Here is a 17,760-nt window from a genome sequence, read left to right as displayed (position 1 = left end):
GCAATTATGGCAAAAAGTAAGTATTGTTAAATCTGTGTGTTGAGCACAAGCATTTATGTCACTTGGCTGTGTATATTTTCAAGTATTTTTAATAATTGTGTATATTTTGAAGAAAGAGCAGTACAGTTTCTGGCACCTAAAAAGAAAGGTGTCTCAACTCAGAACAGCCAAGGAAAAGCAAATAGAGTAAGTGAGGAGTTGCTCAAAGCTTTCATCAAGGTGGGTTTCAGAATGATGCTGGAGGGTGCAGCTCATGTGAAGAAAGTGGCCAATCTGTTTTAAGTTGTTCAGTTGCTCAGTTGTGTCCGACTCTTTACGACCCCACGGACAGCCAGGCTTCCCAGTATTTCACTATCTCCTGGAGCTTGCTCAGACTCATGTCGATTGAGTCGGTGATGCCATCCAACCATTTCATCCTCTGTCGTCCCCTTCTCCTCCTGCCTTTAAGTTAAAGGAGTAAAAAGGACTTGGCAGGTAGCTTGGGTGAAGGGGAACTGCTCTTTAACTTACCAGCAGGGGCTCAATTCAAAGTGCTCTCCTTTTTTCTCTGACTTCAGTGAGGTATGAAACATAAATTTAAATGGTTTAACAAGTAGGTAACAACAACAACAAAAAATTGTTTGGATACTAGTCAGTTTAGACAAAATGGTGCTGAAATGGGCAGTAGCTTTGAAAACCCTCATTTTGAAAACATAGGCTGGCAAAACCAAGAAAAGTTGCCACCAGAATACAAATTCAGAATTGAATTGTTTTGTTTCTTCATGAAGGGGGAAAAAAAAACAACCACATCAAAACAAAGAGGAAAAATCCAAGTAAGGTGAATGAATTCAGTGTTCAACTAATCATGAAACTGCCTCCCAAAATGGGCTCACTTAGCAAACATGGAGACTAAACACTCTCCGTGGTCAAGCGGAAGAGCAAAGAACAAATGTGCTCCCTGCACAGAAGTAGGCTCTTGTGAGGAAAATGAAATCTGAAAAACCATGAAGTGTTTATTGTGGGGAATACAAGTCATAGAAGACCCTCATGTCATTTACCTGTGATAAAAATTTCAGGTTAAGTGGCAAGATAAAGAATAACACCATGAATCATCTTTATTCATGAAAAAGTCCTTAGACAAGGATTTCTCTGACACAGTAAAAAAGACTGTCTCAAATCAGACTTGCCTTCTGCCTAAAACTGACCATATAATAAGAAATAGTTACAGGAAACTCTCTCCGATATGGACCTGCACACAGTCAGTTTCTAGTGTCTTTTCCATAGTCATGGCCCAATATAAACTGTAAACTGATGCAAAAGGAAGCTGTTTCTGTTTCAACCCACAAGTATATTTTAACCTTTGTTGTTGTTCAGTCACTCAATCATGTCCGACTCTTTGCGACTCCATGGACTGCAGCATGCCAGGCTTCCCTGTCCTTCACTATCTCCCAAAGTTTGCTAAAACTCATGTCCATTGAGTCAGTGATACCATCCAACCATTTCATCCTCTGTCTGCTCCTTCTCCTCCTGCCTTCAATCTTTCCCAGCATCAGGGTCTTTTCCAGTGAGTTGGCTCTTCACATCAGGTGGCCCAAGTGTTGGAACTTCAGCTTCAGCATCAGTCCTTCCAATGAATTCAGTGTTGATTTCCTTTAGGATTGACTGGTTTGATTTCCTTGCTCTCCAAGGGACTCTCAAGAGTCTACTCCAGCACCACAGTTCGAAAGCATCAGTTCTTTGGTGCTCAGCCTTCTTTGTGGTCCAACTTTCACATTCCTACACGATTACTGGAAAAACCATAGCTTTGACTATACAGACCTTTGTCAGCAAAGAGATGTCTCTGTTTTTCAATACACTGTCTAGGTTTGTCATAGCTTTTACATAATTTCCAACATATTGTGACTGAGAAGACAAATTTCTGGAAGCCAAAAGGATGAGATGGTTGAGTGGCCTCACCAACTCAATGGATATGAATTTAAGCAAACTCTGGGAGACAGTGAAGGACAGGGAAGCCTAGGGTGCTGTAGTCCATGTGTGCATGCTAGGTCGCATCAGTCGTGTCCAACTCTTTTGTAACTCCATGGACCAGAGCCTTCCAGGCTCCTCTGACCATGGGATTCTCCAAGCAATAATACTGGAGTGGTTTGCCATGCCCTCCTCCAGGGGATCTTCCCACCTCAGGGATCAAACCCGCATTTCTTATCTCTCTTATTATTATCTCTTATCTTAACCTAGCATTGGCAGCTGGATTCTTTACCACTAGAATCACCTGGGAAGCCTGAGCTGCAGTCCATAGGGGTCGCAAAGAGTCGGACAAGACTTAGTGACTGAACAACAAACTTCATGTACGTGTTTTCAGACCATAGAGATTAAACATGACTTATCCTTCCAAAACTACCAAAAGGACCCAGAGAAACACATGGCTATATTTTTTTTAATAATTTTAAAGATTATAGTAAAACAAACACAGAGATTGTGTTTGTTAGGGTGTTTTGGGTTGCAGAAATCAATTTAAGTTAGTGAATGCACACCAAGAGAACATTTTATAAGATACAGGGCGACCCAAGGTTGAGAATACATGAGACCTCGGAAGCAGCCATCACTCATCACTGTGTCTCTCTGAGAAACGGCTTTGTCTTCTTGGAAGAAGAGCTTTCTTTGCTACTCAGTCCCCACAATGAACAGGAAAAGGACACCTATAGCTTGCAAGCCCGCAAGTTTTAAAGTACCTGTCATTCCACAACTGCTGGCCTGTGCTCACACTCCCTCATCCTCACACACCCACTTCATCTTGGATTCCCTCACTTAACTCCAAATGTGTGGTTAAGGGATGTTCACTGGTCTAGCTTGAACTACGAGTCTGTGGCCAGCACTTCAGATCACACAGCTGCTGAGAGTGATCCCAGTAGGTCTCCAGAGAAGAGGATGTGGCAAATGACCTATGAATTTCACTACACATATGCTACAGAGCAGAATGCCTTCATGCAAAATACTTATTGAATGCCTCCTCTGTGCCTGATGCTTTCTGAGGTTCTGGGGGGACAACAGTGAAAAAAAAAAGACAAAGTTTCTCCTCTCAGGAAGCTTAGAGTCCACTGAGGAAGGAAACAATAAAGAAATACTCAATAAAATACCTAACATATCTGTTGGTTGTAAATACAGTGAACAGCAGTAACGGCGAGCTCAGACATATTTAACAACCAGCTCTCTGGAAGGCATTTGATGATTTCTGTGGTATTTATCGGAGAAGGCAATGGCACCCCACTCCAGTACTGTTGCCTGGAAAATCCCATGGATGGAGGAACCTGGTAGGCTGCAGTCCATGAGGTCTCTAAGAGTAGGACACGACTGAGTGACTTCACTTTCACTTTTCACTTTCATGCATTGGAGAAGGAAATGACAACCCACTCCATTGTTCTTGCCTGGAGAATCCCAGGGACGGGCGAGCCTGGTGGGCTGCTGTCTATGGGGTCGCACAGAGTTGGACACGACTGAAGCGACTTAGCAGCAGCAGCAGCAACAGTGACAGTCCATGGGGTTACAAAGAGTCAGACATGACTGAAATGACTTAGCCGACACACACAGTCACTTTCAAGCTCTCAATGTGATATCCCTGACCATGGACTTGGGAGGAGATGAGCTGTAATGCGCTATTGCAGAGTAGCCCCACCATAGACAGACACAAGGGATATAACCTCAAAGCACAGGTGAGGGTAAAACATAGTAAAAGAACTAGGATGTTATGAGTTTTTAGGATCTATTACTTTTGTTTTTAACATAATTAATTTTATTGTAATTTGAACTATTTAATTTTAAGTGATGGCTTTGTTTAATAACTAGCTCACAGAATTCCTGAAAATGTTACCCTCTGTTCTCACAGGCCAGTATGAGCCAGATCCAGGACACCACTGGAGGTAAGGAAAACAAAGCAGACTGAGGGGTGGTGTTCCAGATAACTGGAACTGCTGTGTAACTAACCACCCCAAGACTTAGTGGCTTGGAATAAGAACTGTTCTACTACATCTCATACCTTTGCGGACCAGACAGGGCCCAGATGGGGGAGTCCTTCTAGTCAGTGATGTCAACTGGCAGATGGACTGGTCTTGAAGGTCCAGAGCGTCTGCGGCCTCAGTGGAGGTGACCAGAAGCCTGGGCTAAGCTGGAATTCTTGAGTGGAGTGCCTCCACTTTGCTTGAGCATGGCAGCTTCAGGTAATCAAATCCAGGACTCCCAGAGAAACTGTTCTAAGAGGCAGGAAGTGGAAACTGTCAGCCTCCTAAGGCCTGGGCCTGGAAACTGTCCCAGCACCACATCTGCCATATTCTGTTGCTCAAAGAAACCACAGGACCTGCCTACATGTAAGTGACAGAGACCCTGTCTCTCCACAGGAAGGGGATCAAAGAATGTGTGGCCATCCCCAATCCACCACAGAGAGGGAACAGTAGTGGTCACGGAGCTCTGATATTTTAAAGATGGTGGTTGGGGAAGACTTTTCTACTGAGGTGATTTTTTTTTCCCTCCTAAGAACCAAGCCATATGAACAAATAAAATGTGCATATGAGTTATTGAGTCCAGGTTTTGGCAGTAATTCTAAGTCCTTAGACCCCGCTGTGCCATAAGTGGGGAATATCTGACAGTGACCACTTAAGAGCCATGTCTTACTACCCAGGTGAAAGACACCAAAGTTCAAAGAACCCAGGCACCTGTTCCCAGACACCAAGCAAGGCCTTGAATACTGGTCAGTAGCAGAATGTACCCTGAGCCCAGTTCTTCTACCCAGATCTTCTATTTAAAAGTTCAGTGCTTCTTCTATGGGCTTCCACTATGGCTCAGATGGTAAAGAATCTGCCTACAATACAGGAGACCCAGGTTCGATCCCTGGGTCAGGAAGATCCCCTGGAGGAGGGAATGGCAATCCATTCTGATATTCTTGCCTGGAGAATTCCATGGACAGAGGAGCCTGGTGGGCTACAGTCCACAGGGCACAAAACTTTTTCTAATCAGTGTTAGCACATGATTTAGCATTTGACACTTTCCTTTTATAGAATACACATATTTCATATTGATAAGAATGTAAATTCCTTAGAAGGGACTTACTTTTACACTTCTCCAGGGCTGCTGTGTACAGTACACGATGCAAGATATCACCAGGTTAAGAGTATGCACTTGGCCTGCCAGGCTTGTGCTGTGGGGCAGGACCACACTGTCTCAGAGGAATGGGTATCTTTTCCTGTTCTTACGAAAAAGCAGCAAGTGGTACAGGGCTACTTTGTGTACACAGTGTACTTTGTGTACATAGTGTACTTTGTGTACATAGTGTACTTTGTGTACAAAGCATACTTTGTGTAACATAGTGATGGGCATGCCTAGAAGGATCCTGGGGTTGAGGAGGGGGGTAGAGTGAATGGGTTGTATGGATTAATAGCATTCAGATTCCTCCAGAAGAGTGTCTTATGGACATGCTATGATTGTCTATTGCTGTATAATGAACCACCCCAAACCTAGTAGACGATATAGATCTTCAACTGGAAACTTCCTTTGGTTCCGACTCTGTGTGACCCTATGGACTGCAGCCAGCCAGGCTCCTCTGTCCATGGGATTTTCCAGGCAAGAATACTCGAATGGGTTGCCATTTCCTCCTCCAGGGCATCTTCCTGACCCAGGGATCAAACCTGTCTCTTTTGTCTCCTGCATTGGCAGGTGGGTCCTTTACCATTAGTGCCAGCTGGGAAGACCCTCATCAATTTAATAGCCATTTTATTGTGCCCACGGATGCTTGGGGCCAGGAATTCGGATGGGGCAGAGTAGGGGTATATTGTCTCTGTTTCATGATGTCTGGGGCCTCAGCTGCAAAACTCATTTGGGAGCTGGAATGATCTGCAGGCTCCCTTCCTTATATGTCTGGGATGAAGCTGAAAGGACTCAAAGGCCAGCCTCCACTGGGACTGTCAATAGGAGCATGCACATGTGGCCTTCTCCTGTGACTGGGGTTTCCCACAGCGTGGCAGCTGGCTCTGACATAGAGCACCAGAGGAGGGATGTCCAAAAAGCAAGCCTTCTGAGAAAGCCCGGGGGTAGCTGCATGGCCTTCCAAGCCCAACCTCAGAAGTCACCATCTCCAAGACACATTACTGGCTGCAAGCATGTCACTGTGGCCAGCTTACACTCGAGGGCAGGGAAGTGAGACTCTGCCTCTTGATGAGGACTAGCATGTGGGATGAGAGATATCATTGTGGCCATCTTTGGAAAATGCAGCCTGCCACAGGGCACATCTCTTCAACAACCCAGTACCACCTGGGTTGGGAAGATCCCTCGGAGGAGGGCAAGCAACCCACTCCAGCATTCTTGCCTTGAAAATCCCATAGACAGAGGAGCCTGGCAGGCTACAGTCCATGAGGTCACAAAGAGTCAGACAGGACTGAGCGACTAAGCACACACAGACCACCAAAGAAATGGAGCTGTGATTGAGGGATGCAGCCCCTTAACTGCACCCCTCCCCCAACAACGATGATGCTGGTGCTGAAGGGCCCTCTGGGGCCAGGTACAGACGGACCGCATCCTGAGGCCAGCACCTGAGTCCCCAAAAGCCTCTCTCTTTCAAGTTTGCAGTCAGAATGTGAGCTGAGCACAGGCCATGTTGGCAGCTTCAAACGCCCCAGCTTCTTTTCGCCCTTGGGCTTGGTGGTTATGCCATGAGCCTGACAGGTTGAGGGTTTGCCTCTTTTTCTAATCTGTGGGCCACCAGGTAACTGTCAGAGTTACCAGGGCTCAGGCCAAAGCCAGATGTTCCTAACAGATGTGCAAAGTAGGCAGTTCCCTTATTACGTCTTTTTAAGTTGTCTGATGTTATATGATGGCTTTTTTAGTCTAATTTAGGGTTGAACACCCCTGGCAAGGCAATTGTAGCCATTTCCTCTATTTTAGTTCACACAAAGAAACCCAGCCCTGATTTCAAACCTTTTTTCTTTTTAACTAATTGGGTGGCCTTCTGCAGCTGGGCTATGGAAACCAAGGGAAGTTTCAAATTGAAGATTATATATTATGTATATATATATAGAGAGAGAGACAGTTGTGAAATGCATTCCGTCCAACCCACCCCTTGCCACTATTTCTCTCCATTAATAAAGATGCTCTTATCTGGCATAAGTAAGAATGTAAGAAATCACCAGACATAACTGCAAGCGCATCATAGTGCTCTCTTTCGGCCTCTACCCTATCAATTCTACCTGGATTTCATATCTGGAGGCTTTGAGGAAAAGTGCAGTAAAGCTACTGCTTAGTTACAGCCTATCTCCAAATAATAAATACCAAGTCCACCCTTCCCCCACCCCTTTCCTCCGATCTGGCTTTGCTCCAGTTGTGATGTCTGCAAAATGAGCTGTCACCAGATCAGACTTCTTCAGGTCAGAAGTGGGAGGGAGCTGTACACCCGCAAATGAAATGCCCCTGTGAACACAGAATTTGTTTCCTCTATCATGTGCTATTCGTGTGCTTATAAACAAACTGCTTTTATTATTCAACTTATAAAACTCCGCTGTTTAAAGTCTGCATTTAACTACATTCCACACTAACATCTGTGACAATGAGAAATGCACTAACATGTCCCATTTCCCACCCTCCCATCACCACGACCCGCCCCCCACCCCCCGCCAATATGACAATGTACATCCAAGATTATAAAGTGCTAAGATGGAAACCAGGTATGTATAGGAGAAGAAATACTTATGAGAGGATGTGAGAGTGACTATCAAATGTTTGTTAGGAATGAGAATGAACTCTTTGTGGAGTTGGGTGAGCCTTGGCCTGTGCTGAGCCCCTGCCTGGGAAAGGTCTAGGTGAATGAGCTGACAGAACCCATGCATGACTCACAGCCGGCTCCGACTAGGCCTATAGTGCTCTCGGACTCAGTAAGAAATAAAACATGGAAGTAAATATTTTGTGACTAACACAAAGGCTGCGTTCCATGGTAACAAGGTGACCAGAGCATCAAACATCCCTCCTGCCACCTGCACCTCCCCACCCCACCAGCCAGAAAAGATGCAAAAGGCAAGCCAAGGCTCAGGGCTCTTCTGATCCGGGAAGTTCCTCCAGGGCTGGTAGATTCACTGAACTTCATGTCCACTTCAATCCATTAGAAACAGAGGCACAGAGCTGCCAAAGCTGTTTGTAACTTTAATGTATGTGTAATGGCTGATTTTGTGGATCAGTCTGGCTGGGTCACAGTACTCAGTCAAGCACCAGTCTAGAGACTTCTGTCAAGGCATTTTTTAGATGTGATTAACATTTAACTCAGTAGACTTTAAGTAAAGCAGAGTACTCTCTATCAGTGTGTGTCTACTTGATTAATTTACTTAGCAGGGACTGCAAGCTGCCTAATACCCATTTTTCTCTTCTTTCTTGGTGTCAGAATCCTAATTTTATTTAGGATGGTAATGTTCTAGCTAAAAGACTACGTTTCCCAGTTTGCCTTACAGCCAAGTATGGCCCCATGATTTACCTCTGTCCAATGACAGGTAGGCATTGTTGATTAGGATTTACAGGAAAGCTTCTTTAAAAAGAAGAAAGGCTATTGGCATGTACCCTGTCTCCCTTTTTGAGTTTTCTGTCTGGAACTCTGATGGTGTTTTGAACTCAGTGGCCTTCTTGAATCATGAAACCACCCACTAAAAATGGCAGAGCAGAAAAATACCAGTTCTGGACTGGCTACTCCCTTATACTTGAAGAAAAACTAAACCACTATCCTTTAAAAACCACTATAATTCCGGTTTGTGAGCAACAGTGTACTGTAATTCTGAAATGATCAGATAATACACAGAAGCTACAATAATTCAAAGCAAACTTCAACAGTCCTCAAACCCAGGCCATCATTTATGGTCTGATCCAGCTTGTCTTATAAAATGGATAGTATTATTAGTCCCACTTTACAGAAGATGAAACTAAGTTACAAAGAAGCTAAGTAACTTGCCAAGATCACATAATCAGCAAGTGACTGAGCTTTGAACTTAGATCTAGTCAATTCTGAAATTTGCACTCTTTTTTTTCTTAATAAAATATGGAATGCTTCATGAATTTGCGTGTCATCCTTACACAGGGGCCATGCTAATCCTCTCTGTATCTTGGAATCTGCACTCTTAACCACAGTGCCTCCCAATGGTAAAGCGAAGAATAATGGGTGGAAGTCATGGGACACAGATTCCCGTTCAATATAAGGAAGACTTCTAAAAGGGGGCTGTTCAATAACAGCATAACTAGGAATACGTAATTAAAGACTGAATAACCACTCTTAGGGCTTTCCAGGTGGCACTAGTGGTAAACAATCCACATGCCAATGCAGGAGATGCAAGAGACGCAGGTTCGATCCCTGAGTCAGGAAGATTCCCTGGAGTAGGAAGTGGCAATCTACTCCAGGATAATCCAGTATTAGTCTATTTCAGTTCACTCAAGTCTACATGTGTGTTTTGACAGAATTAAGCACTCCATACTAGAAATTTTAAAAAGAAAGGAAAGGGCAAATTTAATATTAATACTGGCACTATTCTAGTTCTTGACTTCCTTGTAGTTTTAGTTCTAGTTCTTGACTTCCCTGTAGCTCAAACGGTAAAGAATCTGCCTGTGATGCAGGAGATCAGGGTTTGACCCCTGGGTCGAGAAGGGAATAGCAATTCACTCCAGTATTCTTGCCTGGAGAATTCCAAGGACAGAGAAGCCTGGGGGGGCCACAGTCCACGGGGTTGCAAAGAGTCAGACATGACTGAGCAACTAACACACACACACACGTTCTAGTTCTTATTTTGGGTAGTGGGATGGAGGGTCTCCATTTTATTACTGTGTTTCATCACTTATGTATATGTTCCAATGTCTTTTAATATATATTAAACATCACATGCTTGGTGGGCTATAGTCCATGGGGTTGCAATGATTTGGACACAACGTAGCAACTAAACCAAACACGACATTCTAAGTGGCTTAGTGGTAAAGAATCTGCCTGCAAATGCAAGAGATGCAGGAGACCCAGATTCAAACCCTGGGTCAGAAAGATCCCCTGGAGGAGAAAATGGCAGCTGGTTCCAGTCCATGGGGTCGCAAAAGAGACACAACTGAGCATGCATGTGTGCAAACATGACATAATGGTTTTTATTAGCGAGAAGGTAAGCAGCCAACTTGGTTTGGGTGTTATATGCAAGGGGAGTGGTAGCCTGTGGCCGTTCACTGTGCCCTCACCTCTGGGCTGAGACTGGAGCCTCTGTGGCCTCAGTACTCCTTCTTCTTGGAGAGAGCATCTCAATGAGGGCTCTTGGACCATGACTGAGTTGACCACCTGCCTCTCACCTGTTCCTGGGCAGTTTGGAGCAGTAGAGCTGAGTCTCAGGGCACCATCTAAAGAGTACGAACACGATGGTAACAGAGGCATCCTGGGTCTGTGCCCAGAGTTCATGTCTTTTTAGTGTCTCCATCTTCTCTCCACTCCTGTTGTGGCCCTCTCTTCTGACTTCTTATTCCTTCCTCTTCTCTGAGACTTCACCTTTACAGCAGGAAGCTTTCCCTCATTGAAATTTTTTCTTCTTAAAATTCATTCAGAGTTGTAAGGGGGCTTGAACTGATGTTCGATTGCTGTCTCTTATTCTGGGAACATGGGAAAAATTAATAAAGCAAGACACTCTTCTGACAAGATGGATTTGACCAAAACAATGTATTTTTTTTTAAAACATTCTAAGACATAGTATCGGAGAAGGCAATGGCAACCCACTCCAGGTCTCTTGCCTGGAAAATCCCATGGACAGAGGAGCCTGGCAGGCTGCAGTCCATGGGGTCGCTAGGAGTCAGACACGACTGAGTGACTTCACTTTCACTTTTCACTTTCATGCATTGGAGATGGAAATGGCAACCCACTCCAGTGTTCTTGCCTGGAGAATCCCAGGGATGGGGAAGCCTGGTGGGCTGTTGTCTCTGGGGTCGCACAGAGTCGGACACGACTGAAGTGGCTTAGCATCAGCATCAGCAGCAAGACATAATATACTTTCTACTTGAATACCAAAAATGTTAGAATGACTTCTCTTTTAATTTTCCAAGGTGAGAAAAACTCAACAATACTAAATGGCAAACATCCCTATAGACAGGCTTATACTTACAGACACTTTTGGCTTCTAGTCCTTTGGTTAGATAACACAAAAAGAATGATAAACGTCCTATAAAAAAACAGATTGCTGAGTTGGGAAGGAAGTTGCACATATGGTCTTCTCTCACTGATATCCCAATAAGGTTTTTCTGTCGAATTAGTGAGAGCTCTTTGTTGGAAACCATAGCAACTGGGCTTAGAAAAAGAAACTTATTGGAAAGTTAGCAGGTGACTCACAGGACTAGAAGGCTGGAGAATCAGTCTGGGAAAATGGCCAGAACTCCAGCTGGCCAGCAGGACCCAAAGTCAAAGCCACGTCATCAACGGGACAGATTCTGAGGACACCCTGCTGTCCCTGCAGCCTCTGTCACCAGCTGCTAGACTCAGTGCCACCGGCGTGACCTTAAATGGTTCTGCATGTTCACATCACCAGCTCAGGACTGAAAGACTTGAGAAGGTGCATCTGATTGCTAAGCGACAAAATGTCTGCACCCTAGTCTCAAGGGGGCTGGGAGAGAGAAATTCGGTCCTTCGTTTTATTACCACTGAGTTACAAGAATTCTTTGCATATATTGAGCATAAGTACTTTGTCTGTATATGTATTACAGTATCTAAGATGGCTCTTCACCACGTCATGTCTGCTAATGCTGGAATATCCAAGATGGCTCCTTCATTCATGAGTTTGGAACCCAAGCTGGGAAGGCTGGAACACCTGGGACTGGCAGCCATCTGTCTCTTCATCCCCCTCCATCGTGGCTAGCTTAGGCTTCCTGACAGCATGGTAGTTTCAGAGCATTTAGCCTTTTTTTAAAATGGTGGTTGGATTCACTTAGAGCAGTGTTCCAGGAGACCAAGGTGTAAACTATATAAGGCTTCTTATGACCTAGCCTTGGAGGTCAAAGAACACTACCTCCACTGCATTCCACAGGTCAAAATTCACATTGAAAAGAATTAGACATCTCCTCTCAACAGAAGATATCACACAGAATTTGTGGCCAATCTCTGAGACATGGTATAATTAGAGATCTCAACATTAGTGTCAACTATCAACTTATTCTCAATTGCTCAAACTCACTGAAATCATTAAATAACACTTATTAGCAAAAATGATAGTTTTCAAAGTGCTTGCGTATATTTTATCTTATGACACTCTCACAAGAACCTTATGAGTTAAGCAGGTAGACATTAATATCCTCACTTACTGACACTGCTGAAGCCCAGTGATATTGGTGCCTTGTTCAACACAAAGGAATCACAACTAGAATCCAGATCTTTGGCCTCTAGTGCAGTGTCTTCTCCTATATGCCTTGCCATTTCTGCTTAGGTATACAAATCCTAATTCAATAAGCCTCTTCTTTTGTAGAAATCTAAGTTTGTGGTAGTCCTCAGTTAATAATGAATTATTTATTCATGAATTATCAGATGGGAAGAGCTGTCTATTTAAATAATTAGGTACTATTCAGTGAAATCATATTAGAACCAAAAGTTCTGTGGTTGTAAGGAATGAGAATGAATGAGTTGATTTAAAATTGCACCTCTATGGAGAAGGAAATGGCAACCCACTCCAGTACTCTTGCCTTGAAAATCCCATGGGCGGAGGAGCTTGGTGCAGGCTACTATCCATGGGGTCGCAAAGAGTTGGGCACGACTGAGTGACTTCACTTTCACTTTAAAACCATAAATGTAATTGGTTTTCCTGCCTTTTCATGCCAATTTATTCCATTAAAAATATAATGAAATATGCTTTTAAATCCTCAAAATTGCACCTCTGTTTACTGACAGTATTACGCATATGAGTAAAAAATAAAGAAGCCAAAATTTTATTTACTGACAGAGAAATTCCAAGAGTCCACTGTAATTGAGAAAAGCAAGCTGCAGAGCATTATGTGAATACACACACAATAATGCATACAAACATATATATTTTTCAGACATGCGTTTGTTAGTACACATACAAAAAAATCCTTGAAAGGTGATGCTAATAGTGTTATATCTTAAGGATTCTAGACTGCTTGAATTTGAGTATACATCATTCTTTAATAATTTATTAATAAAAGATGTTTAATCTCTTCAGTCCTTTCAGAAATACACAATTATCTGATTTAAGCATCTTCACAACTTTTGTAGTCCTAAGTAAGGTACAGGAATAAACAAATGAACAAACAAAACTACTGGAGAGGGTTGCCATTTCCTTCTCCAGGGGATCTTCCCAATCCTGAGATCGAACCTGAGTCTCTTGTGTCTCCTGCACTGCAGGCGAATTCGTTACCACTGGGCCACCTGGGAACAAAACTACAGATGGTATCGTATTAAGGAAAGAAATTCTATCTTTGTTGATTCACCTCCCAACAGAAATTACTGAGATAGTATGTTTTTAGTACTCAGCATAGGGAAATGTGTTTTTTTTTTTTTCTTGTTGATTATCTACTTTGTTTTTTTTTTATTTTATTTTTAAACTTTAAAATATTGTATTAGTTTTGCCAAATATCAAAATGAATCCGCCACAGGTATACATGTGTTCCCCATCCTGAACCCTCCTCCCTCCTCCCTCCCCATACCATCCCTCTGGGTCGTCCCAGTGCACCAGCCCCAAGCATCCAGTATCATGCATCGAACCTGGACTGGCGACTTGTTTCATACATGATATTATACATGTTTCAATGCCATTCTCCCAAATCTTCCCACCCTCTCGCTCTCCCACAGAGTCCATAAGACTGTGCTATATACATCAGTGTCTCTTTTGCTGTCTCGTACACAGGGTTATTGTTACCATCTTTCTAAATTCCATATATATGCGTTAGTATACTGTATTGGTGTTTTTCTTTCTGGTTTACTTCACTCTGTATAATAGGCTCCAGTTTCATCCACCTCATTAGAACTGATTCAAATGTATTCTTTTTAATGGCTGAGTAATACTCCATTGTGTATATGTACCACAGCTTTCTTATCCATTCATCTGCTGATGGACATCTAGGTTGCTTCCATGTCCTGGCTATTATAAACAGTGCTGCGATGAACACTGGGGTACACGTGTCTCTTTCCCTTCTGGTTTCCTCAGTGTGTATGCCCAGCAGTGGGATTGCTGGATCATAAGGCAGGTCTATTTCCAGTTTTTTAAGGAATCTCCACACTGTTCTCCATAGTGGCTGTACTAGTTTGCATTCCCACCAACAGTGTAAGAGGGTTCCCTTTTCTCCACACCCTCTCCAGCATTTATTGTTTGTAGACTTTTGGATCGCAGCCATTCTGACTAGTGTGAAATGGTACCTCATAGTGGTTTTGATTTGCATTTCTCTGATAATGAGTGATGTTGAGCATCTTTTCATGTGTTTGTCAGCCATCTGTATGTCTTCTTTGGAGAAATGTCTATTTAGTTCTTTGGCCCATTTTTTGATTGGGTCATTTATTTTTCTGGAATTGAGCTGTAGGAGTTGCTTGTATATTTTTGAGATTAGTTGTTTGTCAGTTGCTTCATTTGCTATTATTTTCTCCCATTCTGAAGGCTGCCTTTTCACCTTGCTAATAGTTTCCATTGTTGTACAGAAGCTTTTAAGTTTAATTAGGTCCCATTTGTTTATTTTTGCTTTTATTTCCAATATTCTGGGAGGTGGGTCATAGAGGATCCTGCTGTGATGTATGTCGGAGAGTGTTTTGCCTATGTTCTCCTCTAGGAGTTTTATAGTTTCTGGTGAAACGTGTTCTTAAACAAAACAATACAAAAGTATCCTCTGGGTTAAACATAATTGTCTTCCAGAAACTCACTGGTTTGGAACTCATAAGAGATAGGCATTTCTTTGCAAACCAAGAAGTGATCGTTGCTCACAGATCTCAAAAGACAATAAAAGAAATAGCAAACCAACTTAGACCTGCATGTATATTAAACTTTACCTAAAAAGCATTCCAGTTTACATTAAATTATTTAGAAATTCCAAACCAAACTGTGGCCCTACTAGGTCATAAATCAGGCAAAGGAGGACCTGGGAGATTGGCAAAGCTAGCTGGGCTAAAATAGAGTGAAACTCCTTTCCTATATGTCTTCAATTTGGGAATAAATTAGAGTTCAAAGAGCCAAAGGTCAGGGTCTGGACAGGAATACCATCTGTGGGGTGGGTGCTCCAGATAGGAGCATCGTGGATCAAGCCAGGAGCGGGGTTATCCAAATTGGTTAGGATTGAGAACTAGAGCCTGTGGGGAGCCATCAAACACAAACCTAGTTAGTGATAATGACCTGCCATTTGTTGACCACCACACTGTCACTTTTCATACTTTATCTCACAGCCCGCAGTCTCCTCACAAACAGGGTCTTAGCTTCTTCAGATGATGACACAGACTTAGAAGGGTTACAGGGCATGCTCAAAGCCATGATGCTAGTGAGTGACAGAACCAGAATTCAAGCCCAGACCTTTCTCAAAGCCTATTCCAACAGACCAAACTCTGGTGATCTAAAGGGTCCAAGAGAATTTTGTGAGAATAGTAAAGTCAGGAACCATGAGACTTAGGCGGTGAGCTGACATGCCAGTTCCATCAGGTCTACTTGTTCTGGACTTCTCCTGGAAACACAGGCTAGTTTGATGTTTTCCTTTCATATAATATCTGGGTACACCTGCCTAGTGGGTGTTGCATCTTCACAGAGTCATGGGGCAGATAAAGTGAAATGAATATGATGGTGTTCCAAAAGTAGCCAGGCTCCTCTGCCAAGTGTCAGGTTGGATGCAAAAGGTAGAGAGAAACGGAAGAGAGAGGGTGCTGGAGTCAATGACTGAATAATGAAGCATGAAGCCCAGGCTCTGTCTAGATGCTCATGAGGCTCCCTTTTCTAAGAGGAAGACCATGCACAAAGACGTGATGAAAAATTGTGGAGCCTGACCAGGAAGGAAAACCAAATGAGAAATGCATTTTAAGAAGGATGTCATTAGCACATCAAGTGCCAAAGGAAGAATAAACTAGAGGAGGACTGAAATAAAGCCCGAACTTGGACATGAGAAGGGCACAGATGACCTTTGAGAGGGGAGATCTGGGGTCTTTGGGAGGACACATCAAAAAACAGTGACTTAAGGTAGGGGTGGAAATGTTGAAATAAACCTGACTTTGTCAAGAAGCATGAAATAGATGGTGAACAAGTCAAAGGAAGGGGATCAGTCTTGGATTAGAGAAATTGTGAATGGAGATACAGATGAGGGAAGAAGAGTCATGATTCAGAGATGTAAAACAGAGGAATTAACTGGTGGAGTGTGGTCCCAGATGAATGGGGAGAGTAAGGATTCTGCACACTGAGAGAATCTTTCCTTAAAGCAGATGGAGGCGAGAAATAAGACTGATGATCAAGTAGACATGTGAAGGGATTTTTTTTTAGGTATTTTTCATTGGTGGCAAATATATTCAGGTTTTTTGTTTGTTTGTTTGTTTTTTACTATTATTATACCAGAAGGATGGACTTGATTCAAGAAAAGGGCACAGAATAGCAGAAATGAGTTCAGGTTCCTAGTTTTGTTCCTTATTATCTCTGTGACTTGGACAAATTTTCTGAGCTTTGCTTTGCTCACCTTTAAATTAAGATGATTATCTATGTCCTGACTCCCAAAGTGACTCCCAAGTTAAATATCTAGAAATTCAGATTTGTTAAGTCATTGGTAGTTTGGAACTGGCCATGGTGTGAGCATTTACACCATGGTGACAAGCAAATGTTACAAAGCAAGCCTTCCCAAGGGCTTGCCACTGCCTGCTTCCCTTATACTAATAATATTGTCAGGCTGAAATGAGAGACTGTTTGTGAAAACACTTTGCAAAGAACCAAGCTCTATATAATGTGAAGAGCTTTTATTATTAATATTGACAAGTGTGGCAGCATGGATTTTTCACCTATTAATTAGAGTTTTCTTTTCTGTCCCCTGCCCACCATTCTTAACATATAGCCTTTCGTATTTCCTTGCCTTAGCAATTTTTGCAGGGCCGAAGACAAAGATGCTTGAAGGCAATGGCTCTTCCAGTCTTATTAAAGGACTATACATACCAAAGAGAGAGTACTGAGAACAGGAAGGAAAATGGGAATATCGAAAAGGCTTCAAGGAGAGATTCCCAGTGGCCTGAGCGGGGCAGAGGTCAGTGGGTTTTATAGGAAGCAGAAGGGAACCAGGTCTGGATGCCTAACAACTCCCTGAGAGGCCCAAGACCTCAGGAAATGGCTACAGAGTGGATCTGAAAAACTTCCTGGGTAGGCAGCTTCTCAGACTCAACTCAGTATCCAGATGCACAAGACCACAGTCAAGCATATTTAGATTCAGAATATAGGGTAGGAAATCCTGTCAGCAGGGCAGCAACAGTGTTCCCTTTCCCCTGGGAAGTGGTCCATGCAACAATCCATATGGCACCATGGGTTCTCCTGTTTGGTTTTCCAGGCTTCCAGTGCAAGGATATGAGACCACATGAGGTCCGTGTGGGATCCCTGCCCCGGTCTAGACCCTCATGCCCCACAGGAGGTAGCATCTCCTGTAACAACTCCACAGGAATAGCTGCTGCTCCTGGCGCACTCAAAGAACTTGCACAGTTTTGAGAGTCACTGCTCTCAGTAAGCCCAGAGCTATGGCTTCCCTCAGGCTTTTAGTTCTCCCTGTGCAGATACAATTCACCATGAAGGCTAATTTTTGCCATAAGTCACTCTGCCTAGT

General features: G+C 43.2%; 1 pseudogene; it reads right to left on the bottom strand.

Moving 5' to 3' along the window:
- Window positions 1-9,025: 9,025 nt before the first annotated feature.
- On the bottom strand, window positions 9,026-9,123 carry LOC129622151 (uncharacterized; annotated as a pseudogene).
- Window positions 9,124-17,760: the final 8,637 nt, after the last annotated feature.

This window comes from Bubalus kerabau, chromosome 10, assembly GCF_029407905.1.
Source record: "Bubalus kerabau isolate K-KA32 ecotype Philippines breed swamp buffalo chromosome 10, PCC_UOA_SB_1v2, whole genome shotgun sequence".
Lineage (NCBI taxonomy): Eukaryota > Metazoa > Chordata > Mammalia > Artiodactyla > Bovidae > Bubalus > Bubalus kerabau.
This window is presented reverse-complemented; position numbering and strand designations above follow the sequence as displayed.